This window comes from Falco naumanni, chromosome 4 (genome assembly GCF_017639655.2).
Source record: "Falco naumanni isolate bFalNau1 chromosome 4, bFalNau1.pat, whole genome shotgun sequence".
NCBI classification, from domain to species: Eukaryota; Metazoa; Chordata; class Aves; order Falconiformes; family Falconidae; genus Falco; species Falco naumanni.
Genome location: NC_054057.1, coordinates 56,316,703 through 56,331,551, shown reverse-complemented (window position 1 = coordinate 56,331,551; position 14,849 = coordinate 56,316,703).

Below are 14,849 nucleotides of genomic sequence, written 5' to 3'. Positions count from 1 at the left end.
TTGAGATAGTTGTGTCTGTCTGCCCATTTGTCTTCAAAATTATAACCTGCATTACAGGTGTGCTGTGAACTTGCAGTCCTGCCTAGGAAGCCCATAAAGAGCATCTGATGAGCGGTACCTCCCTGCACATCACAATGAGCATTTGTGGCATTGCTGGCAGGGAAATCTTGCCACCAGAGACAGTGGAGCGTAAGACACTACTCACCCCACCCTAAAATGGGTGCGTAAAGAATTAGAAGCACACACATCTCTCCATTGATTAGAAATTGAGTTCAGTGCAGCTCGCTTAGCAGAGGTCATGGTTTCTTCCCTCCCTGGAAGAGCTTGCAGAGGATCCAGGCTAGACATCCCACCGGGACATGCTGGTGCTGTGATGTGCAGCCCCGCTCCCTCCTGCACGGCTCCTGCACCCAGCAGGGTCAGGTGAGGCAGCTCTGCAGCACAGGTGGGGTACGAGGGGAACCAGAGACCTGAGCTCCAGCTTTCATTTTCTTTCTGCAGGGCTTCATTAGCACACAGCAATGCCTGTTAAACCCAACCAGCACCCAGTTCAGACCCTGCTGTTCCTTCATTTCCATTTCTTTCAGTAAACTTGTATTATCACCATTGATCATTCTGTTAATATGGGGCAGTAGCTCACCAGCACTTGATAAATTACCTGACCAGTCATCACGGTCCATCACCTACCTAATTGCATCCCTGAAAGAAATGGTACTCAGCCCTGTAATGTTCTACTTAAAAGTAATATAGTTGCTCTGGAAAGCTGTTAATGGTGCTGCGCCACATCTCAAAACAACACAGCTGTTAAAAACTCATTGGGGAGGAGGATGCTGACGGTAGGTATTGAAAGCAGAAGTGATATAAAGCCTCTGTGCTTACTGTTCTAATTGTTTAACGCATAAAAACTGGCCAGCACTTGTCAATTATATCCTTTCTTTAAAAGAGAGACAGTAATGTGAGGTGAGAATGGGAAGAATGGGGCTGACTGCCACTGGCATGACTACAGGCTCGATGGGGTCACCACAGTTTGCGCAGTTTTTACATAAGTACCAAATCTGGTTCTAAAATTATTCCTCTTTTGAGAGACAATTGCGTGTTTCATAGCAGGCCCTGGCTCTCCAGAGCAGTCTTTGGTGCTGATTCCTAAACAAAAGTGTATCTCAGAAGGGTTTGGCTCAGGAAGCTGCAAGTCCAATTCTGATGACCTGCTTAGGTAATTAACATAAGTATAGTGACAGCAAAAATACTGTGTCCTGCTGTGTTAGGACGCTCCAGACTGCCTAATCGGGGACCTCCCTGTGCCTTCAGCAGGAGGAGATGTACCTCTGAAGGGTGAAGTCAGAAAACCTGGGGGCAGACGGCAGGAGTCATGAGCTGGTAAGAGGCACCAGGCAGAGTCATGTACCTGATTTTCCTCTCCTGGAGCTTGGATCTCCCATCGGACGGACACCTTCAGCCACTTTGCACTCTCTTGTGTCACCAAAGTACAGCTCCTGCTCTTCAAAGCACCATCAGTGAGTAAGGCACCACCCAGTCTGTGCAGGACAGGAATATTTTGACATTGGGTGCCCTGGAGGATTGACAGATGGGAGACTGAGTTTCTAAGCAGAAAGAATAGACACCAACCTAGCACACCTCTATTCCAGCCCTCCCACAGCCTGTGGGTATGCCAAGAGGCAGACTTTCTCCATGTCTATCCCTGGAGCTGGAGCCAAGCTGCCCCAGATGCACCACGCCTAGGACAGAAAGATGGAAAATTAGACCATCACCCCATAGTGCTGGCCACACACCGAAGGACAGACCGGCGCTCTGGTCTCTCCTCTCAGGACATTCCTGAGTTTTTCAGTCAACAACTGTCTCCTACAAAGGGAATAAGCCATGCCTGAAGCAGGGATCAGCACCCAGGAAGGCCATGACAGAAGACCCAGCAGCACCTGGGCCAGAGGATCACCCACCCATCACTTCATAGTTAGGATGGCTTTCCCTGAAACTTAACTTTGTTTTTCTTTGATGGCAAAATACAGCGATTTCTTCCTGCTCTTCCCGCCCAGACATTCCCCTCCATCCCAGATTAGAAATTCTTAGTGCACACGGCAGGTCCATGACTGCTATTTTTGCACATTCTGCTCATCATTTTCTTTAGTCACACCTCTGTGATGTTTAATAAGACCTCGCTGAATTTGACAGCAGTTGTATGCCAGAAGCAGACATAGCATTAGTCATCTTTCCTCTACTGTGGAGTAATGCAATAATGACTAGTTAATTAAAGCCTGCCCCTTACTAATACGCTGGGCTTCATGCTTTTTCTTTTGTATATTCAAAATCCAGGCATTTTCCCCTGCAGATCAGCCCTGTCTGAAGCGGACAAACCCTGGTGAATTGCACAGCGAAGGCAGTGCCAGAACACCAAGGAACGAGGGAGGAACAAGTGAAGTGAGAGCAAAAGAGGAAAAAGTACATGAAAAACAGTAAGGTAGAGGAAAAAGTGGGAGGACAGGGACTACTTGAAAGCCACAAGCATCCTGGGCCATTACCCACTGCCTTGTCTGAGACCTCTGCAGTCACCCCAAAAGTGAAATGGCAACACAGTCCACCGTGGTGCGAGGGAAGGTAGCAGGACACACAGAGCACATGTAGTAGGATACATGGACACATCAGGTAACGTGGAATAACAGTGCTTTAGAAAAGATGTTAATCTGTACACAAAAGTATTTTCTTTTGAGTTTTGAGCTTTCATCCTGTGCTCTAAAGTGGTTATAAGGCAAGAGAGTTACAATCGCTGGTAGATGCATGATATCTGCACCCTTCATCGTGAGTCGTCCTCACAAATTTCCTTTCTCATTATGTTCTTCCTCATCTGATATTTTTTATACTTTCTTTTGAAAACCAAGGGTAGGATTGTCATATGTCAATGTTTAAATTTAAGTTGTTAAGCACATTTTAAAATATCAGGTCAATAGCAGAACCACTTCAGTCTCCATTATAACTAAGACTGATGACAAACTAATGCAGGCCACGTAAGGTGGCTGCTAATTATTTTGTGTCTGAGGTAGAAGAGCGAGGACCTGATCCCACAGAGTGCGTCCTGAAAGTCAGACTGACATATTTATCTCAGTGTACCAGGTCGCTTTTAAGACTCCTCTTGTGAGGCTTCAAGTTTTGGCTTTTACTGAGCTGAGGATCACTGAGCGGAGGATGCAACACCATCCTCAGGCCATGTGCAGCAGCAGCATGGACATTCCAACAGCAAATGCACCTCTTCCCTGCTAGACCAACACCCTTTAACCCAAACACAGAATAGTTTTTTTTCCTGTACAAGGCTTCTGACCTTCACAATGTAGCTGATGTTATGGAAAGGCCACAGATGAGCAGGAGTAACTGCCAAATAATTCACAAAAAATACAGGCTGTTTAGGCAACCCGGAGACTTATGACACAAAGGAAGACAACAACGATATGTTATCAGCGAGACATGATTTTGACATTAGATGTTGGATGATGAGAGCCCTGGGGACTCAAACATCAAGACAACATCCTGAGCTGGGGCTCCATGTGTTGATCCTGCTCTGTTCCCACATTCCTCTTTCATAGTGCCTGCTAAAGCCAGCACTAACAGGGACCAAAACAGGATGGTGCCAAGTGGCTGAAAACCAGCTTGGGAGAGATGTAGCACCATTGGCTGGAGATGGAGACAAAAACCATGAAGAAGGTGAGGTGGGCCAAGGAGCCAGCAGAACTGACCACGAGTGTGGATCTACTTTACCCTTTAAATAAGGTGCTTAAATGTGCAAACTCCCGAAGAACAACAGCAGCCTGGAGTACTGTAATTGTAAAAACAAGAGCACTTTGTCAGACTTCCCTTTCATGGCATACTGTTTCACCCGAAACAATGTTCCAAAGGTCAACAACGCTGTCACATAAAGTTAAGTATCTCCTTCTGTATCCTGGTGCCTCAGGGCCTTTTGCACCCCAAATATAGCTGAAAAGATCTAACATTAGGGATGTAATTTTGACAATTTTGGCCACCATGCCCAATATATTAGTGCTTATATTGCTAAATGTGTACCCTGAATTATATAGGTGGTGCACCATGACTGACTCCATGTTTTCATTTTCTACCTTTTCAACCCCAAAGGCACAAATTTCCTTTTTACGAAGAGTCCCCTTCGAAGTAACCGAGACTATTTGTGTGAATAAGGGTTTGTAGGGTCAAACCTGAAAACTCTTAAGTCATTTGGATAGGAATCTCATCTTCTCATGCATACAGAAGATACGGGAAGAAAATACATAAACCTGTTAAATTATACATCATAGTCAAGACCTCCGTTCTGCTGTGTTGGCTCATTTGGAGCTGTACTCTGCTCCACTAAAAAGAGTGGGCCTACCTGATAGCTAATAGAACTGAAAATTTCATCCTATGGCTGCAGTTATATTGTCAAATCAGAATCAGACGGATTTCATATTTAGGATGAAATCCTCAAGCAGGACTGTTCTTTCATGACCTTCAAAGCATGTTCAGATATGTTCTACTGGTAAATTAGCTGGAGGCCTGCTTATTACAAACAATACAGAGCATCTTGCATTAATGTGTCTCTCCACTCCCGCCCCCCCCCCCTTCACCCCCCGAAACTGGCTGTTTTTACACAGATTTCTCAGGGAGGAAAGTCCCCAGCCCACGTCCTCACCCTAGCTACACCCAGGTACCTTACAGAAGGCTGCTAGATAGCATGAGCCAAGGCTGTGATAGAAACTGTGCCAAACATTACACAGCCTGGATGCTGCCAGCCCCGTACCCAAGCCCTATCCTTGGACCACATATTTTCCTAGCACGCTTTCTGCTGCCTTGGAGTCCCCAGAAGCAGGTTCTCCAGCTCCCTGCCCAGCTCAGGCAGCCCCACCACTTGGGCTCAACCCCCTCCAGCTGAGCACCCTCAGAGCAGGGCACAGAGACGGTGTGTGACCATGGGGTCACCTGCAGCATGAGCCCCTCAGCATCTTCTGCCCTATCTCCCCCAAAACGTTGTGGACCATCACTGCCAGCTGCCTGGAGGTGGTCCCCAGAGGGGCTGAGCAGCCGCTGCTGTTGGGTGCCAGCGGGCTGGCGTGGGCAAGCCCTGCAAGGGTGACAGCAGCAGCTTTTGGGAACTGAGCATGCTGAAACCACCTCTCTCCTGTGCCCCAGCTTAAAAACAAGATTGTGCTTCCTTTCATAAGCCCACTCCTTCTTTCAGTTCCCAGGGATCTCTGAAAGGTCATGAAAGCTGCAATAACAGTCTTTAGTAATAGTAAAATGTTTCTTTTCAAGTATTTGTGTTATGTGTTGGATGTTGCTTACTAAAACATTCACCTGGAGGGAATGAAAACGCCCCCTCAGACACACACACATACATCCCGCAGATAAAAGCTCCTTCTAATTGCAGCAGGAAATGTGACATTTCAAACTGGATGGACGACGGCACTAATCATCCCCGGTGAGGAAGGATCCTGTGGGGACTGGGAGAGGGAGTGGGCAACCAAGCTGCTCCTTTCCAGCTCAGTGCCAATATGCTGTGAAACGTATTTTCTTAATTTAATAAACAGCCCTTCCCTCCCCCACACTACCCACTTCTCACGGAGCAAATATGAAGTGGAGAGACCCTGTGTCGCAGCAAAGGGGGGAAGTTGGTATCAGTTGTGTCCAAGATTCTCCACGTGTTGGCACTACGTGCAAATTTTCTTCTGCTTCCAAGGATGTTAAAGAGTGAAGTGGTTCATGCCATTGGTAGACTTCTAGTTAGCATTTAAATTCTTTTTCTCAAAAGGGAGGAAATAAATTTTACATTTAATTGAATGCAAAAATACATCTTACATACGGCGTACATAAAGGTGCTTTACTGCCTGTGGTTGTCCACTCCCCCCGGCTGCCACAGTCCCTTCAGGAAAATAAAAATAATGATGGTAAATTCAGACCTTCAACTCAGTGGATGAGTCCCTATAAGTAATGCCATACCGCTTGTTGAAAGACACTTTGAATGACACATAGACATGTGAGCACACAGTCAATAAATTATCCAGCTCTAATTAAAAAAAAACAAAACATCTCCCTTTTCCCCACCACCAACTACTCCTTCTCCGGCACACATCTGCTGCAGTATTTACATGAATTATTTTTGGTATTATTATTATCCCTTATCCTACCTCCTTACACAGGCACAGCCCCCCTGCCATAGGGTGGGAGCTGCTTAGAGTGGGGCTCAGTCCAGATGTATTCGCCACTGGATGCCCAATGCCTGAAGACGCAGCCCAGCACTCAGTGCACAGGATGGGCACAAGGTCCATGGAAGGCCACCAGGAAGGGCTCATTGCGGCATGCTTAAATCTCATGATGCCTCCTCGAGTTCTAACCATGCTGAAAGTGGGACAGTATTGTCATCACCAGTCACAACCAACACCTTCCTGCAAGCAGATATTTAAGCTGTTGTTTTAGAAACTGGCAGAGCAGTGCACCTCCTGACCCTCCTTTGGGTAACCCAAAAAACAGGGGAGTCATTTTGGACTGATCTTGGATGACACATCCTTCCCTGCCAAGCCCTTGCCACAGGATGGAAGAGAGCAGGCAGCTCTCCCCTTGCAGAGAGCATCAGCAGCGTTTTGGATGAGTGAGCTAGTGCAGGATCAGGCATTAGGGACAGAGGGTTTTCTAGGCATCCTTGGGATGCTCACATGGAAAACAGGAGACCCCATTCCACAGATTGAGGGAAAAATGTGCATTTCCTTCAGTTTTAATACCCAGGACTGGAAAATGCTGCATGGCCAGCACTGGGCACATAGCTCTGGGGCAGCAGTGGCCACCGGGGCAGAGAGCAGAGAGGAGGGTGGCAGGAGGGACACAGGCTCTGGCCCTCCCATCTACCTCCCTAAGCGGTTAGGTGACAGGCACAGACAAGGCACATCAGAAAGGGGACACCCCACGTGGGAGTGCAGTGGTTCCTTGCCTACCCATGGCACTGGCAAACCTTGCCTGTTGCCTGTCTCGGAGCAGGGAAAAGGATCTGGGTGTTAAATGGGCAGCATCACCATGGGAGTGGGTGCCGGGCTTTGGGCTCATGGGAGATGCACTGGGGATGGCCCATGGCAGGGCATCACCGCTGCTGGGTGCTCCCCTGACCCCTCTCCGCCTTTCCCTCACTAGCATCTTGCTTTTCTGGAGCATCTCATTTCAGCGTCCAGCTGTACTTGAGGTAAAAATGTGTTGTCTTGAGAAAAAAAAAAAAAAAGTAAAAAAAAAAAAGTAATTTACTGTGAAGTACTGGCTGAAAATCATTTTCTGAACCACTGCACAATTTTAATCAGACGACCACACTGTATCCAATCAAGGGAGGATTTGCGAGGGGGGTAGGGGGGCGTTTCACCGTGGCCTTCCCCAGAGGACAGTAAATCCAAACTGCTCAGGAAGACGAGATGTCTCAGGCTTTGCAGCCTGCCCAAACCTAATTTGCACTAGAATTACATGGCCATTACTAATGTATACATTGACTCAAATTGATTACTTTGCTATTAGTAAGAGCAACATGCTTACTTTGGTGATGGCAGCTTCCAACAGAGGAGGAGGAGTAGTACAAAGTGGCGAGAGCAAAGTGAAGGTGCTGATTTGAAAGAGTACATGGAGATGAGGAGAGCCACGGGGGTGAAGGGGGCGACGGGGGTGAGGAAGGTCATGCTCAGGGGAAGAGTTTGGCAAGCAAAAGAGCACGGAAATGGCTGGATGCTTTATATGCTTAGCACATCTTGCTTTAAAAAGAAATACCATCTGGCTTAAACTTTGAGTCCCTGAAGTCTTATCACATGTAACAGGAGCATCTCTGGTTTTAATTCAGACTCCTAAGGCCATGGGAGACCCCAGACCTACCTGGGGCTCCCGTTCATGCTTGCAGTCCTGGGGGTGCTGCTCTGTGGGAGTGCCCAGACACGCTCCTGCACAGTCTCACCCACTTCTTCATGGCACTTGTAGCCTTGGCAGGGCAGAGACTCACGCACCTTGCACCACCGGTAAGCTCTGCAGTGAGGACTGCATCCTCCCTCGTTGGCCCAATGACAGCCAGAGCTTCTGAGCAGTTTAGGGACAGTACGAATGTTTTAGCAGGAGAGTTCATGTCCCACTGCCTCCTACACCCCCATGGTGAATGTGTCCCCCCTGGGAGCGGGAACCTGGAATTCAAACCCCCAGTGCAAACTGGGTGCAGGGGTGTTTGAATACTGGCCTCCAGCATCTCCAATATGTGTCTGCTTTTCATCTACATGGCTTTTGCAAGAAGGATGTGGTCTGCTTTGGATACCCAACTCCTGGCAAGGGCTCAGGACAGGCAAGTCCAGGGATGGCGAGGGTGCTGCTCTGCTACTGATCGGACTTATCCTGATGGCAGGAACATCGATTTCTTTCCTGAAATCTACTCGCTACAGCACAGATCTCATATAATGAAAACATAACCCTGGAGCCAAAACTCCTCTCCCACACAGCCACACGCAGATCCTAACTCCACGTGAACATACATTTTGCATTCCCACCCACAGGAATCCTGTCCCCCCTCCACATTAAAGCACCTGAAGACTGGAGCTGAGATAAGGGAGGATGGGGAAATTTTACCACAGCCTTTCACTGCTCCAGTACAGCTTCTCCCTGCACAGCTTTTCCCCGTTACACTTGCTTGACATCACAGGATGCCTGTGACAAAGCCCAAAGGAAAGGTTAAGATATTGTCACCCAGGCTATCACACACTAAGCAATCACTCCGTTTGCTCTTTAACCATGGCAGGTATTTCCAGGGCTCCAAAGTTCACCCGGACAGGGGGTGGCAGTGGGGAATGGCAGCCCTGCCACCACCATGTCCCTTGCCATGAGGTCCTGAGCTCTACCAGATTCTCTGATTAGATTTCCCTCGACTGGAATGGACAGTCAGCCTGATAACAATGCAGTTAGTAGTAGTGTAGCAATAGGAAGAGCAATACGGTTGTCTTCAAGATGGGGTTAAAACCGTTTAGGTTAACCCCAGCACCTTTTTCTGGAGCTCAAGCTGCTGCATCACAGCTTGAGGTGAGCTCAGTCAGGTGCAACGCTGTGTTCCAAATAAATAAGCAGGACAGTGGTTATGTTCTCTCCTCTTCCCACTTTCAGAGGACTGGGAGAGGAGTGGTATCTCCTTGCAGATGATGGAATTCAGCTTGTAGAGGTGTAGGTAAGATAAAGACAGGGAAAGACTGAAGCCTCAGTACCCAGAGCTGGAGACTGAAAAACGAAGTCACGTGTGACGAAAGGAAACCAACTGTGTGCATTGCAAATGCAGCGCTTGCAGCATGCCCTACACTTCTTTCCCATCTGCTTTTGGGACCATTACATGTACATCCATGCACAGGCACAGGGCGATAATCTTACCTTGTCCACCTCGCTGAGCGGCATCACAGGGCTGATGTTCTGCAGAAGGTCCTGCAGCTGCCACTGAAGCAGCTCAGGTTCCACCCAAAGGGACCTGCTGATGGCTGAGGGACATGATTTGGCATCTTCCCCTCTAGCATTGTCACCGGTTAGGTCAGCTTTCTCGCCTTGCTTTCACACCCTTCAGTTTTTTCACTTACCTTGCATCTTACAACACTTCAGTAATCAAATCCAAGTTCAAGCCCACTGTTACAGCCAGGCTGTCTAATCCAGCTATGGTTCCATTTCACCACGCTTTGTGTCCCGTTGTGGCTCCCCAGGTGCCATGGCCACCCTGCTTTTGAGGGACCACAGCACCAAAGAGCATCAGCTGGGTCACACAACAGGTGTAGGGGGAGGAAGGCTTATTTTTCTTAATACATGGGAATAAAATGAGGCTGGCAGGGAGACAGGCTGGTCTTCCTCCAGATGAGCGCACCATGGAAAGATGTGACAGGACTTCAGGCTGTTGAGCACCAGCAGCTTGGTGGGTGCTCCCATTCCCTCCCCGGCTCCAGCCTGCTGAGTGCCGAGCTCTGGCTCATCGGCTGCTGAGAGCTGCTAGGGAAAACTTGCACAGGTCTGTATTTGTTGTCTTGGGCATGTTTATGCTTGACACAAACCAAATTTACTTCTGTCACCTGCTAAATACCTCCACACTGTTTTTTAAGCAAAGTTGGAAGCACTTCATTCCAGACCTGTTTTCTGCATCTTTCCCCACTCACTGGACACTCCAGTGGGGATCCCAGCCATTGTACCTCTCAAACTAACATCAAAAGCTTTGCATTCAGCTCTTGGAAGTGAGTGTTTTGGGAATATTATGTTGCCACAGCTGTTAATTTTTCACATGGCAGGTGGGAAACCTGCCCTCTTTGAAGGGCATGATGGAAAAGGCCAGTTACTCTGTAATATTTTACAAGACGAGAAAGTGGGGGCTGTTTGTAGCCAGCACAGAGCATCCATCCCAGAGTATCCACACAGACACTCCAGATATTTTAACCAAATACTCAAAGCTCTTGTTTCGTCTTTTCCTCCAGGCTATGGCAAAAGCGGACAAGCCATTAATTGCACAGGCAGATGGCTATTAGGAAGCATGTGAGAACTGGCTACACCAGCACTGTGTAGGTGGAGCTGATTAGATGGACCTGAATCAAAAAAAAAAAAAAAAAGGTACATTTCCTATATTTCCTTTGCTGCATGGTGAGAAAAGCTTTTCCTCTGTGACTGCAAGAGAAGACAATTCAAAAATAACAGGAAAATTGCTCCTCACTTCCCCACTGAGCCAGGTTACTAGCAAAAGCACTTTGGGGTTTATATATAAATTCCTCCACAGCTTCATTGCTGAGCAACAAACACATGGGACTAGGATGGGCACAGGGGGATTTGGCATTTTCTTCACACAGGCTGGCACAGGTTAAACACGTAGAGACCCAGGCACTACAGTACCAGAGGTGCCCTATTCTCTGCAAGCTGCCACCAAAAACCCCCTCTGTTCCCCTGCGGTCCCATCTTTAAGCAGCTCTGGTTTATCCACCTGCCTGAGATGCATCTTTGGAGCTGCTTCACCATGGAGACCTCCCACCAAAACCAGCTGTCATAGTTCAACAGCCCATTCCACCCACCAGCACAGATGATGAAGGCACCTGGCAGGCAGGAGACCTTCCAATCTTCTGGGGCTGGCATGGCCACCTGTCCGGCCAGCAGCCCCTGGGGACAGCACAGCCCTAGCTGGCCAGTTCAGCAGGGTTTGTAGAAACTGGAAGTTTCCACTAGAAAGATCTATGGCTTCAAGTCCATGAACCAAATTAAAGAAGGCTGTGAAATCATGTCTGCTCGGACATCTCACTAAACCAGGTGGTGTACTGGCAGAATCATGGAATTGTCTAGGTTGGAAAAGACCTTTAAGATCATCAAGTCCAATTGTAAACCTAACACCGCCAAGCCCACCAGTAAACCATGTCCCCAAGCACCACATGTATGCATCTTTTAAATGCCTCTAGGGATGGTGATTCAACCACCTCCCTGGGCAGCCTGTTCCAGTGCTTGACAACCCTTTCGGTGAAGGAATTTTCCCTAATACCCAACCCTTAATATCCAATCTAAACCTTCCCTGGTACAACTTGAGGCCATTTCTTCTTGTCCTATCACTTGTTACTTGGGTGGAGAGACCCACACCCCCCTCACTGCAGCCTAGTTTCAGGCAGTCGTAGGGAGCAATTAGGTCTCCTCTGAGCCTGCTCTTCTCCAAGCTGAACCACCCCAGTTCCCTCAGCCAATTCCAACAAAGGGCTCATGACTGAGAAACCCAGAGGAACCCAGCGCCCACCTCCAGCAAACCCTGCTGGCCAGATTAGCTTCTGCAAATCCTGGGTTCTGTTACCTACCTGCCTCCATTTGTTTTACAGGACACCCAAGTGTCTGTCAGAGAGATGATTCCAGTGATGGAAACGACACAAGTGTGTGTTGCAGTATCTCTTGAAGCCCCTTGATGAAGTAATACCTCAAATTTCTGGGTTTGTATCTTCTCCCCTTCCAGCTGTTGCCTGCTGTATCTAATACACGTTACTTTTTAGGACAGGGACTGTTTCTCCACAGGTTAGTGCAGCACTTAGCACAACTAGCTAATGAGACCCATCTTTACTACTATGGGACAAACTGAAAATTGCAAAATAGTACTCCAAAGTGAACGAAACACACAAAAATTAAACCCAGAACTTTAAATTCCCACCACCCCCCTAAATTGTGTTTACAGATACAAAACAAGAGCATTACACAAGAACAGTGCAGGGTTAAATCGTCACCTAGACTGAAATTCATGAAGAAGCTGGAGTCAAAATTGTCTTTGGAGCAGATACACAACTTGGGTGGTCAATCTAAAGGCACTTTCAGACATTATTAACAAACCCCTTATCTAGGAAAAATCATTAGCTTCATACCACACTGCTGTCAGTATAACAATTCGTTTTAAATGGGTATCGTAGCATCACAAGCAGACAGACAGGTATTAGGGGCCGGAGACACTTGATTCATATCCCCCCATCATTTTTGGCCGCCGAGGCTGACACCATGGAAACAGTCTGCCCTCAAAAGGCCAAATACCAAAAGTGCGCCGAGCGGAGCCAGTGGGCTGCAGCCCAAAGCCAGGAGCACGGTGGCAGCCCGCCCCCGCCCCCCCCACCCCCCCCCCCCCCCCCCCACCCCCCCCCCCCCCCCGCCTTCCCTTCGCTTGCCTGCCTCCTATTTACCATCACTTTCACCCTGATTCAAGATGAGCAGTTACAATCAAGAGTCAACAACAGTCCAGGGAATATCAGAAAATCACTGTATCAGGTTGTGGACAGCCTGGTCGTTAACTTCCCTTGTGATTCAGTTATTTAGCTTTAAACCCAAACAAAACAGCAGAGGAACAAAGGACAGAGTTCTCCGCTTCCAGGGCTCCTGCTGCTTAGCTGCATCAGATTCGTATTGTCACTACAGATGCACGCAGGGAAGTGATTAAGTGTGCAACAGGAAAGACAGATGGACACGGACACGAGCACAGTTCTCACGAAGGATCTTCAAACAATTACTTACATAGGTGGCTCAAACAAGTGTGTAAAGCCTCACGCCCCTTGCTATTACTTGTCTTATATTTCCTGTTGTAAAGTACATTTTTTTGCTATAATGCTAGACTCCACACTTACTTCAGATGAGGAAACCAGCAGCAGAGCAGGTGAGCACACTCTCTGGCACAGACCAGCACGGGAAGTGGTTTCACTGTTCACCACCTGCTGCCTCCCTCCAAGGGGAGCTGAGGAACACCAACCATGCTCCAACAGCTGAAAATTATATAGGGAGTCTAGTCTATGCGGTAAGCCAAGAGGCATGAAAGTTATGGTAACTGGGGCTTGCAGGAATTCCAGGGGGTACGTAAGGCCCGAGGAGGTACCGAGTTAAGGAGGTACGGAGTTAAGGAGCAGCTGGGCTCTGCAGGAGGCCTCCAGAGGTGAGTCACATGCCGCATTTTTGCTGGTGTCGTAATGGCAAGCTGTCAGCAGAGAGGGAAGATACCTGGAGTTCCTCGCATACAACCAATGCTGTCCCAAAGGCACTTTTTTTTGCTACGGATGGACACATAGCCATAGCACTGAGAGCTGTTTCAGCTGTCGAGAGAAGGTGCAAGCACTGCATGAGATTTGTAACCTCAGCTGAAAGGATCGAGATGAAAAGGAAGGTGAAAGGCTGAATTATAAAACATAAATAATTCAAATAATGGGGAAAAAGAGAAAGACAATGCAAAGAGTGATGACAGATACCTTTTCCAACGGGTGAGACCATCGCAGGGCCAAAAGGCTGCTTGGACTCCAGTGAAGCACACAAGACCATCAAGAGGCACGTGAAGTATCTGGCACTTTGTTATTCCAGGCAACACATGCTGTCATCTCCCACATTCTGCAAAGGGAGAGGTGGCTTGTTGTTTTGCAATTTACTGTTTTTGTTACATTTGATAGGATTAACAACCAAAATTCCAGGCTAAAATTGAAATGAGCAATTTCAATTTCCCTCTAATTTATGTGGGCAGTAAGTTTTTATGACGTCCTTAGCTAGTTGCATTTCTCTGGTTTTAAACATCTGGATTTTGTAAATATGTTCTTGGCAAACACAAAAGTGTCATGGGAAATGTAACTGCTTTATAAAGTGATCTACTTTTGGATACTGCAATTGAACTGAGATGAAGGAAACTATACAGTTTTTTAGAACATCCAGACGATGATTCACAACATCCAAATAATGCTCCTGATTCATCCTTTATGTAAACAGCCCAGTTCAACCTGGCACTACATGACCCTTCTCAGAAACCATTAACTCTCGTGTTAAAACTACTGAAGGTGTTTTTATGGCACAACTCTAAAATTATATAGACTCTTACCACTAAAAAAAATTCTAAGTATTTCCAGTTTTTACTCTTTATTTCCAGATGCAAAATCTGAGGATCAGAGGATACCAGTCATACTGATTTATGTCTGAAATTCAAGATGTATATACAAATAAAGTACAAAACTAGTGAAAAAAAAATCATTCAATCTTTCAAGCAGATGTAAATCTACGCAACTTCAGTTGCTGCTGAAACAGAACTGGAAATGCATTTTTAGTCAATCTTCTGTTTTCACACATAAGTTTTGTTGCGAAGTTTACAAACCAAAGACTGATGCTAGGGAAAAAGTCAGTGAATGACTACTACAAGCAATGAGAAAGCCATGCTTACCTCTCAGATCAAAAAATACGCAAGAAAACAAATTTATCCAAACTTAGTGGTGAAAGTGAAATATTAAGCTTACATTAATTTATGAAGACCCGGTCTACACTGGTAGCAACTTGTGTAAACTCTGCTTCTATTGCTTTTTTAAAAGAATTGCAGAATT